Below are 12,528 nucleotides of genomic sequence, written 5' to 3' on the forward strand. Positions count from 1 at the left end.
AAACATTTAGCTATGAGTTAACTTAAGTCAGACATCACAATAATGAACGAATCAATTAACATAAGTCAGACATCACAAAAATGAACGAAAACAACACAAACTCCTGTTTACACTAACAACACGAAATACCACAATTAACAAAACATACCCTCTAACATCATTGACAGACTCATGATATAGAATACCTATCTAGACATACACATGATTTAAATTGCTATTCTATATAAATAAATAAATATATTCCTCTAATCACTCAGTGTTCACAAATTTGATTTGTAGTTAGCCATCGCTTCAGATGGCTCTTAAAACTGATATAGGTCGGACATTCTCTTACATCAACAGGTAGCGTGTTCCAGATCTCCGATCCTTTGATTGATAGTGCATATTGTCCAAATGTTGTGCGTCTATAAGGCACAATACAGTCTCCTCTTATAGCCGCCCTGGTTACATATGTTCCTCTACCCATGTTTTTCAATTGGTTGATTGCATTAATGAGAAATTGAACAGGTGTTCCTAATAATCCTTTAGGTGAGTGTACGTCTAAAATTATTTCTAAATACAATTTAAATTCAAAGTCAAGTTATTTGCACTCCTTAAATAGGGGATTTTAAATATAAGAGAAGTTTAAGATTCTAACTCATAAATCAAATGTCATTCATGAGTAAAAACATAATAATCTGAACACAGACAACAATAACACTTAAAGGCAACTTTAAGCAAAACTAAATCGTTCCTGTAACCTGTCTTATTATCCCTTGGGATACAGTAGATGTAGTTTAATCTATGCCTGGTTGGGAATCATTGGACTACTAGAGCGTCCTTAAAACTGTTCTTTTAAGCTCCATTTCATATTGTTGAGCATATGAGACAATATGACAATAAACCTGCACAGACAAGCATCTACCAAGACATGTGGGGATTGCTTACAGTATAAAAAAGAGTTTTAATGAAATGACCACTGAGAGACATTTTACCCAAAGACAAAAAATGTTCCTGTAATTTGCTGTCAGGTTGTCAAGAGACAGAAAAAGCAAATGATCTCTGTGGCTCAACTCCTTGTTTAAAACAAGAAAAACAGTAGAGAGGAGGAGAAAGAGAGGAAGCGGGCGAATGGGAAAGCGAGAGTGATATAGAGAAAGAGAGAGAGGCGGTATAGAGTAGATGGAAGATGAAGCCATTAAGTGTCTCTCTGGCTGCTTTGTTTGCAGTTTATGCTGCACTTTATTTCTACCATAAACAAGCGCATGAGCCCGGCACATCTTGAGCACCTCTATATATTACCCACAATGCCCTGTGGGGTGGGAGAGCGAGGTGCTTAGGGAGGCAGGGGAAGAAGCATTATGCAGATTCTATTATTCTTTGTCTAGCTCTCATGACACCACTGATCCTGTACCTTTATCCCATCGGCTCCCCAACTTTCTGTGATGCATTCGCTGCTGTGGAGGTGGAATTGCACAGCTCACCTTATGCCAACCCTGTGTGAACAAACAGGAAGCTCATTACTTAAAGAGGTCATATTGTTATTTTCTTCATATCATTGTTATTTTTTTCCCAAAGGTCTACTTATAGCGTTACAACATCTGCTTAAAGAAAATAGTATCTCAGTAATCGTTTTACCTGACCCTTTGAATTATATCGGCAGTTATTTGCCACTATAGGGCTGCAAGATATACAGAAATTAGCTGAATAATGCAAATGTGCATGTCGCAATGTTTGGCAATAACTGAATGATTTTAATACTTCAAAAATTTACGAAATTAGGTCGAAGCAGGTAGCATAGAGACTGGCAAGACAGACAGGCTTTCTTTTCCTATGAATGGTCATTTAAAGGGGCCATGGCATGAAAATCTGACTTTTTCCATGTTTAAGTGCTATAATGGGGTCCCCAGTGCTTCTCTCAACCTAGAAAATGTGAAAAAGATTAACCCAGTAACTTAGTTTTGGTAAACCATTCTCTAAAAGCACATGAAAAAATAGGTTGTTGAAATTAGGCTCTCCTTATGATGTCATAAGGAGCTCTTATTATCTGCACTATCCAACCACAGCACTGCCATTTAGTGCAGAGAAAATCACAATTGAGTTTTAATTGCAACAAACCACCATCATTGTGATCAGTGTTTGAATTTCATCAGCTCATTTGCATTTTAAAGGACACACCCAAAACGGCACATTTTTGCACACACCTACAAAGTGGCCATTTTAACATGATATAATAAATTCTTTATATGGTATTTTGAGCTAAAACTTCACATATGTGCTCTGGGGACACCAAAGATTTATTTGACATCATAAAAAAGTCTTGTGCCATGGCCCCTTTAAGTCAAGCCAGTACTTTTTGCCTCTAGAGCTTTTCACGCCGGAAATAGTTAACACCGGGTTATTCTAAACCCAGGGTTAACGGAAGCCTGGGTTATCTTTATCACCTTTCACACTGTTCATACTTAACCACGGGTTAAGAGATAACCCTGGATAGACGAGTCAAGAAGAGTCAAGTTTTAAATAGGAAAAATATCAAAACTATTTGGGTTTTTTTTTAGTACAATGCTAATGGTCTAATCAGATTCAATGTATTATGCTAAGCTATGCTAAAAGTGGTACCGCCAAACCCGGAGATCTGCTGAATGGATTCCAAAACAGTAAAAATCAAATGTTTAACTCTAGGGGAGCTGGAGAATGAGCCTATTTTCAGAAAGAGTGTAGTGTCTCTTTAACAGTAAGCACTTAAAGCTGCAAAGAAAAATAAAGAGAGAAGAGGTGAACTTCGCAGAGGATGCAGCAGTCTGTGTTAGGCGTGGTCGTGAAGCTGCACTTCTAGTGGGTGACTATGGTTTTGGTAAACACTCTGCAGGGTGTTTGATCATCTGTGTAGTCAGTGTGTTCTAATTGTTTTCCAAAGCATGCTAATTGCTTCTCATCCAGTCTCCTTAAATGTCAACGCTCCCTGTAGTTAAAATGTGATTCATCGGTCCTTGAAAGCAAAACCGAGACTGATTCAACGCAGAAAGGATCGAGCAGAGGAAAGACGTAGGGGGTCGGATGATGGGGTCATGAGTGTTTGTTTGGAATGACTCCACCATGCTTTACCCACCAGCATGACCTTACTGGTCAGTAGTCCTGCCTATGAACACCCTACCCCTCTGGTCTCTGGGAAGGTCAGTCCATCACACCAGCCTGCCATGGGCCAGAAACAGCATTTATTAATAGCCCAATAAAGGCCCACCGATAAACTAGTGCTTGGTCATGCAATAAATGGCTAATTATGAATGTTTGACGTGTTTTGCCTGTGTGGCAATGCGAGTGATAGAACCCAAGGGTGGTGGTAAACTAAACAAAAAATTCACAAACCGGAATGACATTTTAATGATCAAGATTTGATATGGAAATATACTCACAGAGGTCAGACAACTACTATTACATTAGAAATCAATGAAATGTTACAGCACTATTAGAATATCATTATGTGAATGGCAGTACCACTAGTTGACTGTACATTATCGTTGCATGCAATTACAAATTCCACTTGTCCAAACTTACACAAACCACTTTAATACCAAGCAAAAAAACATGATTATGAAAGCGCCCTAAGAAATTTACTTGCACAATATTTGCAGAAGACATTACACACGATTGCATGTGCAGCTTTGAATTTGGTTGGATTTCTCTCTAGTCATTTAACCCTGTTTAAAACAAGCAACCTGCAGTGATATTAGCCTGTAGGGAGGCGGTAGGTGGTCAAACAAGGAGACAAGATGTCATACTGATTTTCCCACTGATTCAGCTAAGCTTCAGGCCCGGCTTTCTTTGTCTTTCCTGTGTTCTACTGAGAAGACAACAGGCAGATGTGTCTGGTTTCCATGCTGTGCTGGACAGGACCCATGAGAAGAAAACAGCTGATTTGCTTTAGGCCTTGTGTGTTTACATGTGCTTGTGTATTAGTAGTTTAAATTTCTCAGTGCTCTGTTGGCTCAGGTAACCCAAGTAATGATTTCTTCTCTCTTGCAACAAGACCTGAGGGAGACTCCAGTGTACCGTTTAAACACATAAGAAGCCTGAAGGTGTCTCTAAAAAAACAACTTTATCCACATTCCCAGCAAGTGTGGCTCTAATCTTTAATTCACAAGTACAGTGGCAAAAAAAGCATGTGAACCTTTTGGAATTTCATGGTTTTCAAACATTTTGGGCCCTATTTTAACAATCTAAGTGCATTGTCTAAAGCGCACAGCGCACGGTCTAAATGGGCGTGTCCAACAAAAAATGGTTTATGAGCCAAGCACATAGCCTAAAAGGGTTGTTCCTATTCTCCTAATAAGTAATGGGTGTGTTTTGGGCGTAAGGTGCAATAAACCAATGAAAGCCTCAGCTCTAATCCCCTTTAAAAGCCTGGCGCCATGCCTAATCCCTATTAAGAAAGCGGAATGTGTAAACTGAAAAACTAAGCGGCGGAAGAAGACCACCAGTTTAAGAATAATGTTGAAAAAATTGTGTTGCCTTTATTTTTATTGAAATTGTTATTTTTTTGGATTAAAACCTTTAAAAGCCGTTTTCTTTCAATCATAGAAGTAAAAATAGCAGGCTTTTAATCGCTGTAAATGTATTTATATCCTACATAATCATTGTAATCTCATCAAATAATTTGCAAATATGCAAGAAACGGTTTGTACTCTAAAAATACAAACAAGAGATAAAGAATTTACAAACGTGCGGAGAGCCGTTTCAGCACTCGGACAGCGCCATGGTTTTTTAAAAAAAACATTTTTCTCATCTCACCATATCCACAGGTAAAGAGTCATCATATACAATACATCCGTGGAAAAGCATTTAAAAAACATTTAAAATGCATTTGTTTAAGAAAAACATTAAATTACTTAGGCTACAGGTGAAGCAGCTCTTCACACCTTCTAACATCTCATAATCGGTCCTCATTTATGTCCAAGAGACTCAATAATAAACTTTTACATTTTAATCCTTTAATTTTTCATATTTAAAAGTGTTTCGTGCTGCTGCGCATCCATGTGTGTGCAAACCCGCATTGGCGTCCCATTTATAGGCGCATAATTTACTGCGCTCTCTAAATAACAAAAACAATATTGGGACATTGACTTTAGGCCAGGTTTTAGTTGGTCAATGGCGTAGTCTATTTTAGTTGCCTCAAAATAGCAACGCACCAACAAATGCGCATGAACAAACAACATTTTCAGACCAGAATGCCCATGGGCGCAAAATTGGGTGCAAATGCATTTGCTATTTAAACAACATGGCGCTAAACGTGAAAATAACCATTGCGCCGAGTTGAAACTTGCAAAAGACACTTGCATCGAGCATTGCGCTGCATTGTGCTGGGTGTATGATAGAGCCCATTATGTTTGTCAACACCGTTGACTTAGGTGAAGATCAGATCACATTTTATGACAAATTTATTTAGAAAACCATGAAATTCCAAAAGGTTCACATACTTTTTCTTGCCACTGTATATAAGACTCTGACTCCAACCCTTCACAGTAACTTAAAGCTAAATGACTAGCTGACTAGTCATTGGGTTTACAAGGTACACAGAGTAGTTTTGTATTTTGTTTTTGAGAATTTGTGCTGAACAGAGCGTTCTCTCTTTATCTATACCGCTTTATTCAAGTTCTCAAGGTTATGATCACACATAGAAGTGTGTTTGTCACATTATGAACTGAGAATCCGCTGAGATGGTACGGTAGGTACTGTAAAGAAACAGAGTTGCTAAATACTGACTCGGTGGTAGAAGAGTATTTGAGAGAAAAATTAATCTTACAGCTAATAAATAGACTAAATAGCTATAACCTTTTATTGCACGAATCCTCATAAACAAACAGATTATGCATAGTAACGGGAACATTGCTCAAAGCAGCCGATTTGAAGTCCGACAGTAATTGCCTTGAAGTTTATTATTGGAGGCAATGAATTTGTTACATAAGCGGGATGCTTTAAAAGGCTGTGGCAGTGCTGCATTTAGATGAATTTAGATGTGTATCGTCTCTGAGAGAGTTCAGGGTGATGGCAGTCTAACAGCACAACACGCTGTCCACAAGGTAAAGCCAAGAAGTCGCATTGAAAAAAAAAGATTATTTTATTATTTTTGACCCGAGTTATAGACTTATCTGTTGTTGTTGAAGACTAGTTGACCATTCTGTCCATACCGTACTTAAGGGAGTGAAGCCGGAAGATCAAGGTTAGTAGATGTGCACATGTCCTTGTGTTGCAACTGACACGTTTGGATAAACAACCTTCTCAAAAACATTTATTTAGACATTGCACGACTCCAAGAATACGAATTTGTGTAAAAGTAATTTTTGTCTTGCTATTTGTTTGTGCAATATGCATCAAATGGCCTTGTTAAGATCAAGGAGGTCTTAAGGTATTGGAAATGCTCTAAATGTGAAATGCAGTTAAATGATGGATGGTGAGATGATAACCACTAAGCAAAAGAAGAACAGTAAAACATGATATTATGTCTTTGTCAAATCTTTTCCAGACCACCGTTCCAGACATGACCTGTAAATGTCCTGTCATCATTATCCTCCAACACAATCTCTGCTTATATACAGACAGTCAGCTAAAGCTTTTTTTCCCTCTCTGGTCTGTCAGTGTGTATGGACCAGGCTGGCAACCCTTCCAGGAGACCGAGGTAATTATCCATTCTCTCCTGTCTGCCTGTTATGTACAGACCGTTCTCCGACTGCTATTTAATGAAGCGTCCAATCAAATGCAGCCGGAACCACTGAGAAGCGCCATTTAAAAACCACAGGTCTAGACAATGGGCCACACTTACACACTCACAGCTACCGTGTTCTGGAGCACCTTATGTGTTCCAGAATACGGTAGCTGAAACTTTGGCTTTGGCTACACTGTTAAAATATTGCTACTTTATATGTTTAAGGATGATCAATTTGGATGATCAAAGTCATTTCAACTTACTATCTTCAATTTTGACTAGCGCTTCACTTGCAAGTGAAACAATATTTTGGGGTAAAAAGTTATATATTGGGGTATTGAGATATAATTAATTTAAACCACCAGGATAACTTGTATTTAATATACTAGGCTATACTTTTCAGGCATTTTGCACAAATAACGTAATAATGCAACATGCATTATTCAACTTCCCCAGCTACCCTCCCTCATCCACCCACATTTACTCTGTGGTTTTATTAAACATGGGGTACATAACAATACCCATTTACTAATAAAATAAGATAAAACTAAAGAATACAAAACTAAAGAAATTAAGAGTTCAGATGCAAAAGCTGCTAAAAGCCAACGCCGTCAAAAATGAGATAATGATTGTAACTGAATGCTCTCGACACATACTACATGTTAATCAAATACATTTGCGTCAAATATGCTTAATTCCTTAATAGGCTCAAAATAAATAAAAAATGGCACTTCCAATAAAATTTTCCAAAAGATGTTTTTTTTCTTTAAGGTAGTTGTTATCATGATGATATACACTCACCTAAAGGATTATTAGGAACCCAATTTCTCATTAATGCAATTATCTAATCAACCAATCACATGGCAGTTGCTTCAATGCATTAAGGGGTGTGGTCCTGGTCAAGACAATCTCGTGAACTCCAAACTGAATGTCAGAATGGTAAAGAAATGATATTTAAGCAATTTTAAGCGTGGCATGGTTGATGGTGCCAGACGGGCCGGTCTGAGTATTTCACATCTGCTCAGTTACTGGGATTTTCATGCACAACCATTTCTAGGGTTTACAAAGAATGGTGTGAAAAGGGAAAAACATCCAGTATACGGCAGTCCTGTGGGCGAAAATGCCTTGTTGATGCTAGAGGTAAGAGGAAAATGGGCAGATTGATTCAAGCTGATAGAAGAGCAACTTTGACTGAAATATCCACTCGTTACAACTGAGGTATGCAGCAAAGCCACAACACACACAACCTTGAGGCGGATGGGCTACAACAGCAGAAGACTCCACCGGGTACCACTCATCTTCACTACAAATAGGTAAAAGAGGCTACAATTTCACCAAAATTGGACAGTTGAAGACTGAAAACAGAATGAGAACATGGATCCATCATGCCTTGATACCACTGTGCAGGCTGGTGGGGGTGTAATGATGTGGGGGATGTTTTCTTGGCACACTTTAGGCCCCTTAATGCCAATTGGGCATCGTTTAAATGCCACGGCCTACCTGAGCATTGTTTCTGACCATGTCCATCCCTTTATGACCACCATTTACCCATCCTCTGATGGCTACTTCCAGCAGGATAATGCACCATGTCACAAAGCTCGAATCATTTCAAATTGGTTTCTTGAACATGACAATGAGTTCACTGTAAAAAATGGCCCCCACAGTCACCAGATCTCAACTCATTAGAGCATCTTTGGGATGTGGTGGAACGGGAGCTTCGTGCCCTGGATGTGCATCCCACAAATCTCCATCAACTGCAAGATGCTATCCTATCAATATGGGCCAACAATTCTAAAGAATGCTTTCAGCACCTTGTTGAATCAATGCCACGTAAAAAATAAGGCAGTTCTGAAGGCGAAAGGGGGTCAAACACAGTATTAGTATGGTGTTTCTAATAATCCTTTAGGTGAGTATGTTCAATTGATCATTTTTGTGATAAGTTTAAATTTAGCTAGTAACAGTGTTGGGAGTAACGCATTACAAAATATAATATATTACAGTAATATATTAGTTTTTGCTGTAACGCAGTAATATAACGCATTACTAATAAAATTTTGGTAATATTTTACTCGTTACAGTCTTAGTAACGAGCGCGTTACAACAATGCATTTCAAAATTAGACTGTGTTATTTTAATTTTTTTATTTTTGACCAATGCATCCACACATGAAAAAGCTGCGTGTAATAGTTATGGCTGCGTCCCAAACCGCATACTTCTGTACTATATAGTGGGCGAAAATCACTACTTCTCGTACTCTTTGCCTACTATATAGTATGGAAGTAGGCGGTTTGAGACGCAGCGTATGTCTGTTTCCACGTGCTGTATGCAACATGTTAATTTTTACTTTAACTTTGTATTTGAAATGCAATTTGGACGCGGTGCGCGTCAAATATAGACATGTGGAAGTCCGCGGCCGTAAGCATTGACTAAAGTGGTCGCAATCATGTCCGGTAGCGCCGCACACGCATAATTTTGCGAATAAGAGCACTAAATAAAAGCAACAGAAAGTTTCTATCGGTCTCCTGTGCTGCTTGAACCTCAGAAGTAAAGAGACTTTTACATGTTGCCAATAAAATCCATATCACACCAGCAATGACAAGGTAAGCTTTGCTATGATTACAGTGCTAGGCTATTCCTATGCTATTTACAGTTTTATTACAAACAGCAACTTAAACTACAACATAACATTAGTGAAGACTTAAACATGGTTATCTAAATATAATTTAGTACATTTAAACATCACTGTTTAAAGTTTTACCAGCCTTTGTATGGGAGCCTATATTCATTGTTTGGCAAAAGCAGTGTTCCTCTGTTTGTCTGTGTTTTATTAAGCAATTATATGTTAGCCTACATGTTATCCTTATATTGTACTGAAATGAGCTGTATTCCTTGAGGCCTGATCCTCCAATAGCACTTTTTGATAAGTTGTGTCAATCCAGTGCATGCCAGGTTTGTGCTGTGAATCTGAATTAAGAGTGATGAAATGAAAAGAGGTTGCGTGTCTTGCCATGTTATTAGGCTATAGGTTGCATTATAGTGGGCTCTGTTGTGTTTGGTATGTGTACCATAATTTACCAGACTTTTACCAGATCATTTGTCTATGTTTTTGATTCTGACAGTGATTGTTACTGTATTTTGCCATAAATCTTCACTTTGCCTATTCAAAGCTCGAGGGCCAACACATAACTAGTCATACTTCTGTTCTTTTGATGAAAGTAACTCAAAAGTAATGCAAAAGTAGTGTAACTCATTACAGTTCAGAGTCAGTAATATTGTAATGTAACTAATTACTTTCAAATGACAGTAATTTGTAATATATAATGTATTACACTTTGGAAGTAACTTGCCCAACACTGGCTAGTAAGTTGATGATATAGCAACACTCTTAGAACGAATGTGTTAAAACAACACATTAGTGTTGATTCTGGAACAACACACTAAATGCGTTGTCCCAGAATCCACCCATCTCTGTGTTATTATTGAAACAACACATTTTGTGTTACTTTTAACACAACTTGTGTTATATTTAACACAAAATCAAAACAAAATGACATATAATATGTTAAAATTACAAATAATGTGTTAAAAGCTTAACACACAAAGATGTGTTAAAAATTAACACATCCATTCTAAGAGTGAATGGGGCATGTCGTAATGATTGACATTTGTGATTGACAGCTTCTCTGAACGGACTCTAGGAGCTTTGAGGGAAGATTCAATATATAACTAACAATTCTTTTTCTGTGTTATTTCAATAAACTGTAGAAAAAAAAGATGGATGTAGTGTTCGTGATGTCACCCATATGTTTCTGAAGATCATTTTTGAAGCCAATAGTAGGCGATGTCTGCTGTTGCCATCTTGCCCGAATATCCCAAAATGGGTAAAAAGGCGGGACGTGGATGAAGCTGAGGTGTCTGGTTGCTAAACCACGCCCACCTAGATCGACTCCAGTGATAGATGGAATGTTTTCCTCAAAAAACACAATTTCTTCTCGACTGAACAAAGAAAGACATCAACCTTTTGGATGACATGGTGGTGAGTAAATTATCTGGATTTTTTTTAAGAAAATTGACTAATCCTTTAAGGCAGACTCCAAAAGAGAGTCAATTCCCATAGAGCCCCATGTGAAAATGGCAAACTTTACAGTAGAAAATAATATGTTTACAGCCTGGTACAAAAATTGTTTTTGTTCTGTATAGCTAATTTTGCCCTTCATGACAACTGTGAGGAGGATGAATTATTTTGTAAATCGTCTGTTCAAAATTATATTAAAGCGTAACTAAACCCTAAACCAACTTTTTTTAGTTAATAATCTGTAAGGATGATGCTTTATTAGTGCTGTTCATTGATTTTAGTAAGTTTTTTGACATTTGGATATAAAGTGTTTCAATACTGCAATATATGGTCTAAAAACGTCTGAGTGCTGCCCTCTTCAGGTTGAACGGTGGCTACTGCAGTTGAATTTTCCTATTGGATGGTGGGTCCAAAAAATGACTCGTGACGTAAGCAGGTTCACCATGCCCTTGTTACGATCTCACCACACACTTAGTTCGTCCCCTCTATCTCCGTTGGGATCTGCCCACTTTTCTTGCTTTTTTCAAATATTGCCAGTGGGTGGAGTCAGGCTCTGGCCGGGGGTTTAGTTACGCTTTAAGCCTTAAAGTTCTGCATAATTAAGGGCGTGGCCACTTGAGTGACATTGAACAGTCACTGCTGTCACTAGAGTCAAGCTAGGCGGGTGTGGTTTCAGCAACCAGCCACCTCAGCTTTACTCACACCCACCTCAGCTTCGCCTTTTTACCCATTTTCGGATATCCGCAAGTGATACGCGGTGACGCATTGCCAAGATGCCGACGACAGGCACCACCTACTTTAAGCTTCAAAAACGATCTTCAGAAACCTATAGGTGATGTCACGGACACTATGTCCATCTTATTTTACAGCCTATGATCTAAAATATATACAAAAAATTTAAGGCAGCAAAAAAGTGTACAAATAAAAAATAACAATGATCTATAGAATCATCTAAAGAAGTTGAAATGTTCCCTTTAAATGAAAATTTCCAGTTTTGTTATTTTCATTGCAACTTGTGTAAGATTCAAATAAATAGATGCATAATTTAAAAGACTGAACTACAAACCAAATGTTACTGTTTCAAAATTGAAGCTACAGTGTATGGAATCTGCAATCATATCTTAGCTGGTAAACAGAACCATTAGCACCGATGATAAAGTGTGTCTGAATACAGCGTGCATTAGGATGAAATGTACGCTTTATCCAAACAGATTCTCTGAGCCCAAAGCGAGTTGCCTGCACAAGCCCAATGTTAACTATTATTAGTATTATTCATCTCCAGCCAAATTGAGACTTAATAAGTTCATTGAACTAACTTAATGCCCCAAGCTCCCCGCTGATCATGATGAGGTAAAGTTTATAAGGTGAAAAAGAAATTGTACTGCTTTGTGCAATTGTACTTTCTTTAGTGAGACAGCCAGCTGATCAACAACCCAGCTGACCTTTCTGCATCTGGTTTTACCCAGTCAACAATTTAAAGATCTACAGCAGCATACTGTATGTGACATTAGTTGTATTATAATCGACTTGTCCACAAACAAATCTCACTATTGCCATCAGGATATATATAAGGTAGATGCCGAAAAGCATGCAAAACTATCTTCCACGACACCTGCACCACCAAGCAGAGTAACAAACAAGACCTCCAGAGCCGAAATCTGCGGCGTCTCTGCCGCCCAGTGAAATCAACATTTATAAGAGTGGTAATGAGCGTTTTCCTTCCCGCGTGACAGCGCTAAAGCAGTGCTAATTACATTAGCATGAGCTATGAAAT

General features: G+C 38.1%; 1 long non-coding RNA gene across 1 annotated transcript in view; it reads right to left on the reverse strand.

Moving 5' to 3' along the window:
- Nucleotides 1–882: 882 nt before the first annotated feature.
- Nucleotides 883–12,528, reverse strand: part of LOC141349731 (uncharacterized) — a 48,967-nt gene continuing 37,321 nt past the window's right edge. The window contains exon 5 of the long non-coding RNA XR_012357728.1: nucleotides 883–1,475. This is a non-coding gene — a long non-coding RNA (uncharacterized lncRNA). The remainder of the gene's footprint in view (nucleotides 1,476–12,528) is intronic.

Source organism: Misgurnus anguillicaudatus, chromosome 15, assembly GCF_027580225.2.
Source record: "Misgurnus anguillicaudatus chromosome 15, ASM2758022v2, whole genome shotgun sequence".
NCBI classification, from domain to species: domain Eukaryota; kingdom Metazoa; phylum Chordata; class Actinopteri; order Cypriniformes; family Cobitidae; genus Misgurnus; species Misgurnus anguillicaudatus.